This window comes from Triticum urartu, chromosome 6A, assembly GCF_056163025.1.
Source record: "Triticum urartu cultivar PI428250 chromosome 6A, HENAU_Tu73, whole genome shotgun sequence".
Lineage (NCBI taxonomy): Eukaryota > Viridiplantae > Streptophyta > Magnoliopsida > Poales > Poaceae > Triticum > Triticum urartu.
Window position 1 is genome coordinate 48746211 of NC_141878.1, and position 13790 is coordinate 48760000.

At 42.1% G+C, this 13790-nt stretch overlaps 1 non-coding gene across 1 annotated transcript; it reads right to left on the reverse strand.

The window, feature by feature from the left end:
* Positions 1–7170: 7170 nt before the first annotated feature.
* TRNAK-UUU (transfer RNA lysine (anticodon UUU)) lies at positions 7171–7243 on the reverse strand. The gene has a single exon. It is a non-coding gene; the product is annotated as a tRNA-Lys (tRNA).
* Between the last annotated feature and the right edge of the window lie 6547 nt (positions 7244–13790).

Consider the following 13790-nt stretch of genomic DNA (forward strand, 5'->3'; position numbering starts at 1 on the left):
ACAACTATCTAGGTAATCTCTGGAAGCATCGATTAGTCCATTATAAAAGATATCAAGAATTTCATTTTTTCTTAGGAGGATGATCAGGCAAAGCATTAAGTAACTTGAGAAGCCTCCCCCAAGCTTATGGGAGACTCTCTTCTTTAATTTGCACAAAGTTATATATATCCCTTAAAGCAGCTTGTTTCTTATGAGCAGGGAAATATTTAGTAGAGAAGTAATAAATCATATCCTGGGGACTACACACACAACCAGGATCAAGAGAATTAAACCATGTCTTAGCATCAACCTTTAATGAGAACGGAAATATTTTAAGGATATAAAAGTAGCGAGTTCTCTCATCATTAGTGAACAGGGTAGCTATATCATTTAATTTAGTAAGATGTGCCACAACAGTTTCAGATTCATAGCCATGAAAAGGATCAGATTCAACCAAAGTAATTATATAAGGATAAATAGAGAATTCATAATCCTTATCAGTAACACAGATAGGTGAAGTAGCAAAAGCAGGGTCAGGTTTCATTCTAGCATTTAGAGATTGTTGATTCCATTTAGCTAATAACCTCTTAAGTTTGTATCTATCTTTGCAAGCTAAAATAGCTAAAGAAGCTTATTTATCAAAAACATAACCCCTAGGAATAACAGGCAAGTCTTCATCATCAATTTCATCAGTATTATCAGATTCAATATTTTCATTCTCTCTAGCCCTAACAAGTTGTTCATCCAGAAATTCACCAAGTGGCACAGTAGTATCAAGCATAGAAGTAGTTTCATCATAAGTATCATGCATAGAAGAAGTGGCATCATCAATAACATGTGACATATCAGAACGAATAGCAGAAGCAGGTTTAGGTGTCGCAAGCTTACTCATAACAGAATGTGAATCAAGTGCAGCGCTAGATGGCAGTTCCTTACCTCCCCTCGTAGTTGAGGGATAAATCTTGGTTTTTGGATCTCTCAAGTTCTTCATAATGATAAGCAGATATAAATCCCAAGTGACTCAAAGAATAGAGCTATGCTCCCCGGCAACGGCACCAGAAAATAGTCTTGATAACCCACAAGTATAGGGGATCGCAACAGTTTTTGAGGGTAGAGTATTCAACCCAAATTTATTGATTCGACACAAGGGGAGCCAAAGAATATTCTCAAGTATTAGCAGTTGAGTTGTCAATTCAACCACACCTGGAAACTTAATATCTGCAGCAAAGTGTTTAGTAGCAAAGTAATATGATAGTAGTGGTAACGGTAGCAAAAGGTAATGATAGCAAAAGTAATGTTTTTGGTAATTTGTAGTGATGATAGCAGTAGCAACGGAAAAGTAAATAAGCGAAGAACAATATATAGAAAGCTCGTAGGCAATGGATCAGTGATGGAGAATTATGCCGGATGTGGTTCATCATGTAACAGTCATAACCTAGGGTGACACAGAACTAGCTCCAGTTCATTGATATAATGTAGGCATGTATTCCGAATATATTCATACGTGCTTATGGAAAAGAACTTGCATGGCATCTTTTATCCTACCCTCCCGTGGCAGCGGGGTCCTTACAGAAATTAAGGGATATTAAGGCCACCTTTTAATAGAGTACCGGAACAAAGCATTAACACATAGTGAATACATGAACTCCTCAAACTACGGTCATCACCGGTAAGTATCCCGATTATTGTCACTTCGGGGTTAACGGATCATAACACATAATAGGTGACTATAGACTTGCAAGATAGGATCAAGAACTCTCATATATTGATGAAAACATAATAGGTTCAGATCTGAAATCATGGCACTCGGGCCCTAGTGACAAGCATTAAGTATAGCAAAGTCATAGCAACATCAATCTCAGAACATAGTGGATACTAGGGATCAAACCCTAACAAAACTAACTCGATTACATGATAGATCCCATCGAACCCATCACCGCCCAGCAAGTCTATGATGGAATTACTCACGCACGGCGGTGAGCATCATGAAATTGGTGATGGAGGATGGTTGATGATGACGATGGCGACGGATTCCCCTCTCTGGAGCCCCGAACGGCCTCAAGATCAGCCCTCCCGAGAGGTTTTAGGGCTTGGCAGCGGCTCCATATCGTAAAACGCGATGAATCCTTCTCTCTGATTTTTTCTCCCCGAAACAAGATATATAGAGTTGGAGTTGGAGTCGGAGGAGCTCCAGGGGGCCCACGAGGTAGGGGGCGCGCCCCCCACCCTCGTGGACAGGTAGTGGCCCCCTGGCCTTCATCTTCTGTAGGTATTTTTTATATTTTCCAAAAAGTTGCTCCGTGAAGTTTCTGGTCATTCTGAGAACTTTTGTTTCTGCACATAAATAACTCTATGGTAATTCTGCTGAAAACAGCGTCAGTCCGGGTTAGTTCCATTCAAATCTTGCAAGTTAGAGTCCAAAATAAGGGCAAAAGTGTTTGGAAAAGTAGATGCGATGGAGACGTATCAATGATCGGGTGTGATAAGCTCAACGTTCATCTACAACAGGTGTAAGACAGTTTTACACACGCAGAATACTCGGGTTAAACTTGACGAGCCTAGCATATGCAGATATGGCCTCGGAACACTGAGACCGAAAGGTCGAGCGTGAATCATATAGTAGATATGATCAACATAGAGATGTTCACCATTGAAAACTACTCCATCTCACGTGATGATCGGTCATGGTTTAGTTGATATGGATCACGTGATCACTTAGATGATTAGAGGGATGTCTATCTATATGATTAGCTGAACTTAAATATATCATGAACGTAGTACCTGATAGTATTTTGCTTGTCTATGTTATTGTAGATAGATGGCCCATGTTGTTGTTCCGTTGAATTTTAATGCGTTCCTTGAGAAAGCAAAGTTGAAAGATGATGGTAGCAATTACACGGACTGGGTCCGTAACTTGAGGATTATCCTCATTGCTGCACAGAAGAATTACGTCCTGGAAGCACCGCTGGGTGCCAGGCCTGCTGTAGATGCTACTGACGGCGTTAAGAACGTCTGGCAGAGCAAAGCTGATGACTACTCGATAGTTCAGTGTGCCATGCTTTACGGCTTAGAACCGGGACTTCAACGACGTTTTGAATGTCATGGAGCATATGAGATGTTCCAGGAGTTGAAGTTAATATTTCAAGAAAATGCTCGGATTGAGAGATATGAAGTCTCCAATAAGTTCTACAGCTACAAGATGGAGGAGAATAGTTCTGTCAGTGAACATATACTCAGAATGTCTGGGTACCATAACCACTTAACTCAACTGGGAGTTAATCTTCCTGTTGATAGTGTCATCGACAGAGTTCTTCAATCACTGCCACCAAGCTACAAGAGCTTCGTGGTGAACTATAATATGCAAGGGATGGATAAGACGATTCCCGAGCTCTTCGCTATGCTAAAAGCGGCGGAGGTAGAAATCAAGAAGCAGCATCAAGTGTTGATGGTTAACAAAACCACCAGTTTCAAGAAAAAGGGTAAAGGGAAGAAGAAGGGGAATTTCAAAAAGAACGGCAAGCAAGTTGCTGCTTACGAGAAGAAACCCAAGTATGGACCTAAGCCTGAGACTGAGTGCTTCTACTGCAAACAGACTGGTCACTGGAAGCGGAACTGCCCCTAGTATTTGGCGAATAAGAAGGATGGCAAGGTGAACAAAGGTATATGTGATATACATGTTATTGATGTGTACCTTACTAGAGCTCGCAGTAGCACCTGGGTATTTGATACTGGTTCTGTTGCTAATATTTGCAACTCGAAACAGGGACTACGGATTAAGCGAAGACTAGCTAAGGACGAGGTGACGATTCCCGTGGGAAATGGTTCCAAAGTCGATGTGATCGCCGTCGGCACGCTACCTCTACATCTACCTTCGGGATTAGTTTTAGACCTAAATAATTGTTATTTGGTGCCAGCGTTAAGCATGAGCATTATATATGGATCTTGTTTGATGCGAGACGGTTATTCATTTAAATCTGAGAATAACAATTGTTCTATTTATATGAGTAATATCCTTTATGGTCATGCACCCTTGAAGAGTGGTCTATTTGTGTTGAATCTCGATAGTAGTGATACACATATTCATAATGTTGAAGCCAAAAGATGCAGAGTTGATAATAATAGTGCAACTTATTTGTGGCACTGCCGTTTGGGTCATATTGGTGTAAAACGGATGAAGAAACTCCATACTGATGGACTTCTAGAATCATTTGATTATGAACACTTGGTACTTGCGAACCATTCCTCATGGGCAAGATGACTAAAACGCCGTTCTCCAGAACAATGGAGCAAGCAACCGATTTATTGGAAATCATACATATTGATGTATGTGGTCAGATGAATATTGAGGCTCGCGGCGGGTATCGTTATTTTCTCACCTCCACAGATGATTTGAGCATATATGGGTAGATCTACTTAATGAAACATAAGTCTGAAACATTTGAAAAGTTCAAAGAATTTTAGAGTGAAGTGGAAAATCATCGTAACAAGAAAATAAAGTTTCTACGATCTGATCGTGGAGGAGAATATTTGAGTTACGAGTTTGGTCTACATTTGAAACAATGTGGAATAGTTTCGCAACTCATGCCACCCGGAACACCACAACGTAATGGTGTATCCGAACATCGTAATCGTACTTTACTGGATATGGTGCGATCTATGATGTCTCTTACTGATTTACCGCTATCATTTTGGGGTTATGCTTTAGAGACAACTGCATTCACCTTAAATAGGGCACCATCAAAATCCGTTGAGACGACGCCTTATGAAATGTGGTTTGGCAAGAAACCAAAGTTATCGTTTCTTAAAGTTTGGGGCTGCGATGCTTATGTGAAAAAGCTTCAACCTGATAAGCTCAAACCCAAATAGGAGAAATGTGTCTTCATAGGATACCCAAAGGAGACTGTTGTGTACACCTTCTATCACAGATCCATAGGCAAGACATTCGTTGCTAAGAATGGATCCTTTCTAGAGAAGGAGTTTCTCTCGAAAGAAGTGAGTGGGAGGAAAGTAGAACTTGATGAGGTAACTGTACCTGCTCCCTTATTGGAAAGTAGTTCATCATAGAAACCGGTTCATGTGACACCTACACCAATTAGTGAGGAAGCTAATGATAATGATCATGAAACTTCAGATCAAGTTACTACCGAACCTCATAGGTCAACCAGACTAAGATCTGCACCAGAGTGGTACGGTAACCCTGTTCTGGAGGTCATGTTAATTGACCATGATGAACCTACGAACTATGAAGAAGCGATGGTGAGCCCAGATTCCGCAAAATGGCTTGAGGTCATGAAATCTGAGATGGGCTCCATTTATGAGAACAAAGTATGGACTTTGGTTGACTTTCCCGATGATCGGCAAGCCATCGAGAATAAATGGATCTTCAAAAAGAAGACTGACGCTGACGGTAATGTTACTGTCTACAAAGCTCGACTTGTTGTGAAAGGTTTTCGACAAGTTCAAGGAGTTGACTACAATGAGACTTTCTAACCCGCAGCGATGCTTAAGTCTATCCGAATCATGTTAGCAATTGTCGCATTTTATGATTATGAAATTTGGCAAATGGATGTCAAAACTGCATTCCTAAATGGATTTCTGGAAGAAGAGTTGTATATGATGCAACCAGAAGGTTTTTTCGATCCAAAGGGAGCTAACAAAGTGTGCAAGCTCCAGCAATCCATTTATGGTGCAAGCCTCTCGGAGTTGGAATAAACGTTTTGATAGTGTGATCAAAGCATATGGTTTTATACAGACTTTTGGAGAAGCCTGTATTTACAAGAAAGTGAGTGGGAGCTCTGTAGCATTTCTAATATTATATGTGGATGACATATTGCTGATTGGAAATGACATAGATAAAGTGTACGTAGAAAAAGAGAGTGTTGGAAATGCATCGAGGAGAACTTACCTTGTGAGTCACTACTCCGGCACTGGGCAGGAATACTACTAGCGAGGCTTATAGGCGGCTAGTTCTTAAAGAAATCTGTCAGCTATAACCTAGCCTATTGAATCTGGTACGCCCGAAGCACGAAACTAGATAGGTAGCCCTACCTACGACTAGAAAAGTATCGTATTTTTTTCTTCCAGTAAATCTTCCACTCATTCCTTCCATTATGGAATATCATTGGGAGTGTATTTTCCCTCTCAAAAAAGGCTTCGCCCTCACTTCACTGAACTTATTGGAAATGCCTAGGACAGAGTTCATTCACTTGCCCAGCAGCCCTACTCCTCATAGTTGATCCGAATTTCTATCCCTGATTGACTCAATCAGGAAGAGGAAGACTTGATAAAAGATGAAAAGAAAGGATTGATTACCTTTTTAAGTCAAGAAAAGAAAGGAAAGGGCTATTTATGAGTTTATGTAGATGAAGTTTCAGATTCTTGGATGAGCGGAACATCTTTGAGACAAATCATCTCTACCCGGGTACATAGCTTCATCCAAACCATGGATCCACGAATTGTTGACTCGCTCTAGAAAAGAGCTTCGTAGTTGGGAGCTCTGAACCGATGATCGATATGGTTTCCTAGGATGAGAACTATGGTTTACTACTTGACAATAAGAAAGTTGTTTTATCTTTTTTTCACTTTTTGAGGTGTTTTGCCTAGTCTGAATTTCCCCTTCTTCTATTTGATCAAGATGGATAGCAAAAAAGCATGAATAGGCCTACTGGGATGGAAGGAGAGAAGGACTGAACGAGAAAAGGAAATACCTCTTTGTTTACCTTGGAATGAATTGCTCAACTACTTAGGTAACGAAACGAAACGTTCATCTACGATCTTTCTTAAAAAAAGATAGGACTGTACGGCAGTTCTCGTTAGTAGATTCGCAGAACAGAAGAAGAAGTTCACTCTGACTTGCGCACTACAAAAAGGTAGCCAACGACTTCGGGCGTACTCCGTCTTTCGAGCCTCTGTTTAGCTTCAAAAGATAAGGCGCTAGTGCAACGAACGCTGCTTTGGTGCGTCCCACCCCAACTAACTAGTGCTTGACTTGACTTTCCCCCGCGCCCTATCCAATGAATAAGGAGAAGGCCGGCCTATCAATGACCGAGCCAGTCTGATCTCCTTTATACTTACCTCAAACAACGAGCGAAGTCGAGATGTTGATGAGAAAGGGGCTTTTCTCAAGGCCAAAGAGTGCTCTTTGAAGGCTACTATGCATCCTTACGAATACAAGAGTGGTTTTTTTTGTTTTGGGTATAGCAGGACTTGAACCTGCGACCATTAGGTTAAAAGCCCAATGCTCTACCAACTGAGCTATACACCCGATTTTACAAGAAGGCTTGGTGCGGAAAAGAAAAGAGGGCGGCCTGGCCCCTTTTCTTCTTATCATATCACAAGGGCGCGGCTCTGTATGGTATAGTACTGTGGAGCAAGTTTGGGAGTCCTTTCCACTCATTGAGGATTCTATCTAAAAAAGAAGGTCAACGGGGGAGACTACAGTAGCTCGAACTCAGACTATCTACGAAAAAGGTAAAGTCGTCTTTCCTAGGGTTCGACCGAAAGGAGCTGTGTTCTATGGTTTGACGTTGTGGAGGTCCAGCACTCTTCTAAACGAAGAAAGAGGGGATTCGCGCTACCTCCTACTCCTACAGAAGATCGATTGGCGCGAACTTCCGATCGATTCCTTATTCATTGTTGCCGACCCTTACATCATCATAAAGAGAATCAAGATATCCCAAGAACCCAGCTAGGGATGAATGACTAGCGCTCAAGAACAAGCAAGGGATGAGCGCACGGGAGCGGCGTTGCTTGTTGCTTTATTATCACATTAGAGAAGTGGAACCTCCAAGCTCAGACATCTCGAACTCAGAAACTACCCTTCTATCCCACCCTGCTCCTCCGGCATCGGAAGCAGAACTACCTGACCGAAGGAGATAGACAGGAAGGGAAGACGGTCATACAAAGGCCGAATAAAGCTCTCTTGAAGCTGCATCTGAATAGACCTAGAGTCACTCAGTACATACGAACCCTTGAATAAATAAGAATTGAGAAGTATGAAATGTGGGCATCATAACAAAAAAAGAAAAAGACCGAACCAGTAAGACTAATGTCTACTTATTTATACCTTTGAGAGGTCCACTTAGACTATTATGATTTTCTCTTTAGCTACGTAGGTTATATAAGATTCAATTCAATCTAACAAGCGGACTGGACTACCTTCGGCTACTACAAGATATTTAGAAACCTAAGAAGCTGAGCCTACTTTACGCACTTAAGGCAGCAGCAGATGATGAAGAAATGGGCGGTAGATGATAATGAGAAAGGGCGCCCCTTGGCATTTCCTGTGGGGGAGTCTGATTGATCCAATCACGACGAATGATGTCAACCCCCTCTTTTGCGCCTAACTTGACTCTGATTCTCCCACTATGAGAGCTGATCCAGGGGCTAGTTCGGCTACAGAATGGAATTTACGAAAGCCCCCCGTCTTTCCGACTCAATGTATTGCCCTTTGGGACCAGGATCTGACGAGGAAGTGAGAGAGGGGACACCAAACATAGGTGCGTACCATTGCCCCAATCCAATGGACTATGTCATATAGGGAGGAACCCTTGGAGGTTGGGACAGAAAGAAAGCAGGTTTTGCTTCTGCTTCCTTCGAGCTACCAAACTCTTTCGTCAGGTGTGGGTCAAGTTCCCTCATTATTGCTTGACTTCCCCTTTGGGGCACGAAAAGATGGACTAGGACTTAAGTAAGGGAGAGGACAACCCCTGTTTCTGGCTTACCTTCAACGAGTGAGTGCTATTCCCATTCCTTACTTTGATCCGACCCTGTTCCCCGACCAGTTTGCTTGCTCACTAGAAGAGTCAAGCGAGAGCAGCTAGTTTAGAAGGAAAAGGACACCTGGGGCTATTCGGCCTCACTTGTCGGAGACTGAACTACCGCTCGCTTACTTGCTGATCAAGGAGGTCATTTCCACTTACTCTAAGCATAGAAGGAAGAAGATTGAAAAACTAACAAACAAATTGTCTTCAGCCCTACTTACTTATAGGCTGACTTGGCCCAGGAAACAAGGTTCTATTAGGCTTGCAGGGCTTAAAAAAGAATGAGCTAGATCGCAGGTATTTGGATACGAGGTAGTAGCGGGGTCTAGTCGAAGCGGTGCGCAAAGTGTACAAAGGCGAGTCTCACGGGCAGCGGCACGTGAGGGGTCTCCCGAACTTCATGGAAGACGCAGTTAGGGAGTTGGAAGATGCACTTTGGACTCCTGCACCAGTAAGAATGGAACTGGAATAAAAAGTCGGGGTAGCTAGTCACTCCGTTACTGAGGAAAGAGAGGATGGCATTTCCATAAGTAGACTCTCCTTCTTACTGAATCCTTATCCTGCCCTCTCTACTCGGGAACAATTCATTCTTAACTCGTACATAAGTTCCGGGCGTCGACAAGAGAGTTAGCGATCTACAGCTGGTTCGGTGGACTGGTGGTGACACGGGCGGGCCCTCTACTTTATTTGCCGAATCCAATCGATCATGGGCGGCCCTCTTCGTTCACAGTCTTTCTTTCCTTTCGAATCCAATTGTTCCAATCTGACCAAATAGCAATTCATTGAAATCATTCGGGTCACCTCTTTTTTAAGCACTTGACCAAGCCTATTTCTATAGAAAAGGACAGGAATCTATTGACTTTGAGTCTGTCTCCTACTACGAAATGGGAACTGAACACAGGATGGCAATAGTTAGAAAAAAAATCCCCTCGTACTACGTCATTATTTATTCGATTTTCCCTGGTAAGTGCTCCAGATGCAGTTGCTTTAGTTGACGTAGTGAGTGGAACCTAATTATCTGTTTCCTTTCATACCAGAGTTGCCTTTTGTAGATGAGAAAGCCAACAATTTTGCAAGGATTTGATAATTGCACTTGAAGTAGTAAGTTTAAAGACAGTTGAAACTTAATGGCACCGTTTAACCAAGCACTCTTGTAGCTTCGGAAACTCCGTGTTCAGATCGGTGAGGCAAGAGACGAATTCATCGTCAGTTACCTCCACGATATCCAAAATACCCTCAAGACCATGAAGACAGATAATGAGAGTCAGGTTCAAACAATTCAAGGATTGTAAATACCATAACAGCAAAGTAGAATGCACCAAATTTTTCCTATTACCGGTTCCAGGAAGAGCACACCAAATGAAAGAAACTATTACTCAAAAAGCGAATCACATCTCGATCCACAAACTGCCAAAAGCCTTTGTTATTCCATTCCCAGTGGAACGTCAACCTGTTTAACAACAATTTTCTAAGAAACTTGCTGAATTCTAAATGAAACAACCTTATTTTCAAGTGACAGGCAATACCCATTTCAACCAATTATTAAAGATAAAAGGGCTAACTGCACAGCTAATTGAATTCCTTTTCGAGGTTGAGTTCATCTTGAAACCGCATTTGCTTCCTAATTAAACTGAGAAAAAATAAGAATATTAAAAGAAAGACTCCACAGAACATGAATGAATTCAGGTACATCACATCAGGCTGATATGTGCCGGTATCATACCTGTTTCAAGATTCTGGCTAAGCCCTTCTTGTTGCCACATATCCAGTTTCTTCTAAGGTTTCTGGAATTGCTCAAGTTCCTGCTCAACGCTTCTTGTCTAGCTCCAGTCTAGCACTTGTACCAGTCGCCTACCAGATCACGGCTTTGCTCCAATTCTACTCTCCAATTATGCAATCCTCTCAAAAATTGGGGCTTTTCTTCACTTCAGCACTTCCCCTCGCAGTGGATTCCACTAGGTTCTTAACCTCTTCCCAATTCTTAAACTGAAACCTGCGATGTCTAATCCAACTCGGCACCTAACCAGCTTGTCAGCATCGTAAGTTTGCCTCAACATTCCCCCTAGAAATACAAAAATAATGTAAATCTACTTTCATTTATTTATTAGGGATGAGACTTTCTTTTTCTTTTTCTATTTTCTAGAATAAGTATGCTCTGGAGTAAAAGGATTCGAACCTTTGCATGCCGGTACCAAAAACCGATGCCTTACCACTTGGCTATACTCCAAACGGGGGGAAGGCTCGATGAAAATGAGCTGGGATATAGATTTTTCAGAAGGAAGAGTTAGTTACCCTCGGTCTTCCTTCTTTCCCGGGAATCAAGGAAGTAGTAGCGGGACAGTCCTTTATTTCCCCCTTTAGACCAACTACAACAAGCTCGCTCCTTAGGTTAGCTCTCTGCTCTACCTATTTGTTTGCAATGCCTTGCTTATCAAAATAGGCCTTTCTGTAACCTGACCTTACGCTGAAAAACTGCACTTGTTGGCTCTGCGTCCACTGAAACTTATGAAAAAGAAATGTTATTCTATCGATATCTTCAAGAGTTCCCTAACCCCCTGACTGAGAGTGCTATGATGGGCTATTGAAGTTCGTCCCTGCGGCACGGTGGGGCAGTGCAAATCCTTTCATTAATGAAGTTCCGCCCTGACACTCCCATTATTGGCTTCCTTCCCTGGGGACCGCTCGGGCGAAGGCAGAGCATGGAATGATCGTAGGGGCATCCTTCCTAGGTGGAAAAGACGTGTGTGACTAAAACCAGGAGGAGAAATCCATTTTCAAATGGCGACAGAAAGAAAGGAATCATGAAATAGAAGAAAAAGTGCACTGTGCTGGCAAATGTGGAGAATAGCCATCCATCTTTCATCAATGAAATTGTTCCGTATGGGTAGCAAATACACATATCAGAAGAGCCAACCCGAAAGCACTTGCTTCAAAGAAGCAGCAGTTACCAAGAAATTCCTGTTTCAAGTCAGTATATCTCGATAGAACCAATTCCAATCCAGGTAGTGTGAACAGAGGATGTGGAAGTTCTCTTTCCTTGCCTTGTCAAGCATTTCATCTGACACTCTATCTATACTATAGCTAGATCAATTCCTATTCTTTCTTCCAGGCGACTTTACTCCAAAGAATTTTTCCTTCTTATCTTGACTCGATCTCACGAAATTGGATTGATTGGCACACCGCGCATCTGGCATTCGCTTCTCCTATCTATCTCTTCCAACTAAGCTGATCACTGGAAAATATGAAATCCTGCAAGCAATCATTCCAGAGCCAACTACGAAGATACCTGGTCTTCCACTCTGTTCACTGGAGGAAAGACAAGAAAGTAAACAATTCTTCAAAGGAATTGGCTCTACCGGAACAGAGGAATTGGCTCGCTCCTTCGCTCGCTGGGTAAGCATAGAATGCACACCAGTCTGGTATCAAAGCGTATCTACTTGAAAAGGAGACTACTTGAACAGATGAAATGGAAGGAAGAAATGAAAGTTCGATCTACCAACATAGAGTCCGCCCCTCCCAGGAAGAAGAAATTTGCTACTTTGGCTCATCAGTTGGTAAGTCTGTCTATGAAGTTCAGTGCCCAGAAAAGAGAAAAAAAGACCAAAACAAGCTTTTTCAAGCTCTACAAGTCCTATATATATAGTGTTCCACTAGATAGCCGTGTTAAACTAGTCCAGTCTTGCCGAGTGGCCTTATCTTCTGGTTACCTGGTCCGGTACTTCTACTTCGAGAGTGAGTTAGTAAACAGGATCAACTTTATGATCCATTTTGAGAAATTGCAATCACAGAATCAGAACGAGTGGGTCTAGAGTCCATCCTCACACAGTTGAAATGCTGCTTCTCCCTTCTCCTTTCCAAAAGAAAGTGGATCTCATAGCCTCTGACAATTCGAAAAGTAGGTCTCAGTCTCATTTTCAGATGCAATTTTCCACCGGAAAGAGAATCCCATATTCTTTAAGCCAAGCCGCCAATCCTAGGGTCAATGCGGAACAGGAAACCATTGCTATTTGAGCAGTTAGAGAATCGAAATTCCACTCATTTAGAAATCGATCGGCGAATGCCAGAGGAAGGATAAGGGGAGCCTACACCAATGTAGTCTTAGCCCTAGAACACATGGAGCTTGGAGCACTGATAATAAGTCTGTCTGATTTTCAAGGAGTTTATGAACAATCACCACATCCATATTGAGGAGAAAGCTCACTCAGGCTACTGAACTTGTAAATACAGTTGCGCTCATGATAGGGATTCCGTTTATGGCGTGAGGTGAAGTTAGAAGCATACCTGGATATATACTCATAGTGGCTTCCATACCTATCTCCGGTAGAACTAACAAAATAGAAACCTATGACTAGTAGACTCATACGAAAACTTGAAAGATCTATTTCATTAGAAGAGAAAGTTCACTAATCTATGGCCTAGAAAGCCAAAAGAAATGATCAGTCCAATGACAGAAGGACAGAAGTGCGTTCCCTTCGTCCTCAATGTGCGTCCACAGCTTACTCGAGTGCTTGAGATATTCATTTGGTTTAAGGCACCTTCATCGTAGGAAGGAAAAAACCCGGATCCCCGGGCGGATCATTCCCTCTAACAAGCTAAACAAGAGTCCAGGAGCGAGAGAGGAAAATCCAAAGTGCAAATAACATAATATGAAAAAAGAAAAAAGTTCTATTGAGTTGTTGAAAAAAAAAGGCACTTTAGAAGCGAAAGTAGGCTATTCTCGTAAAGGAATATCGTAACGGGCGACTAGGTAATATAGAAGGCCGACCCACCCGAATCTCTTGGTGGCCTTTCCCTCGGCTTCCATCACAGAAGATGTCAGCAATAGCAATCCTTCAGTCAATAGAATCAGTAACTATACTACTTAAATAGTGAAATACCAACCAACACATAAAGCAATAACCAGATAGATAGAATGATAACAGGTAATACGAAGATATCAACACAGCCGGAGTCACGAGGCTCGATAATGACCAATGGGTTAGGATCTGAGGAAGCTTAGTTTGGATGATGGAATATTCGCTGTTCTGATTGTTGAGATACTGCAAATCC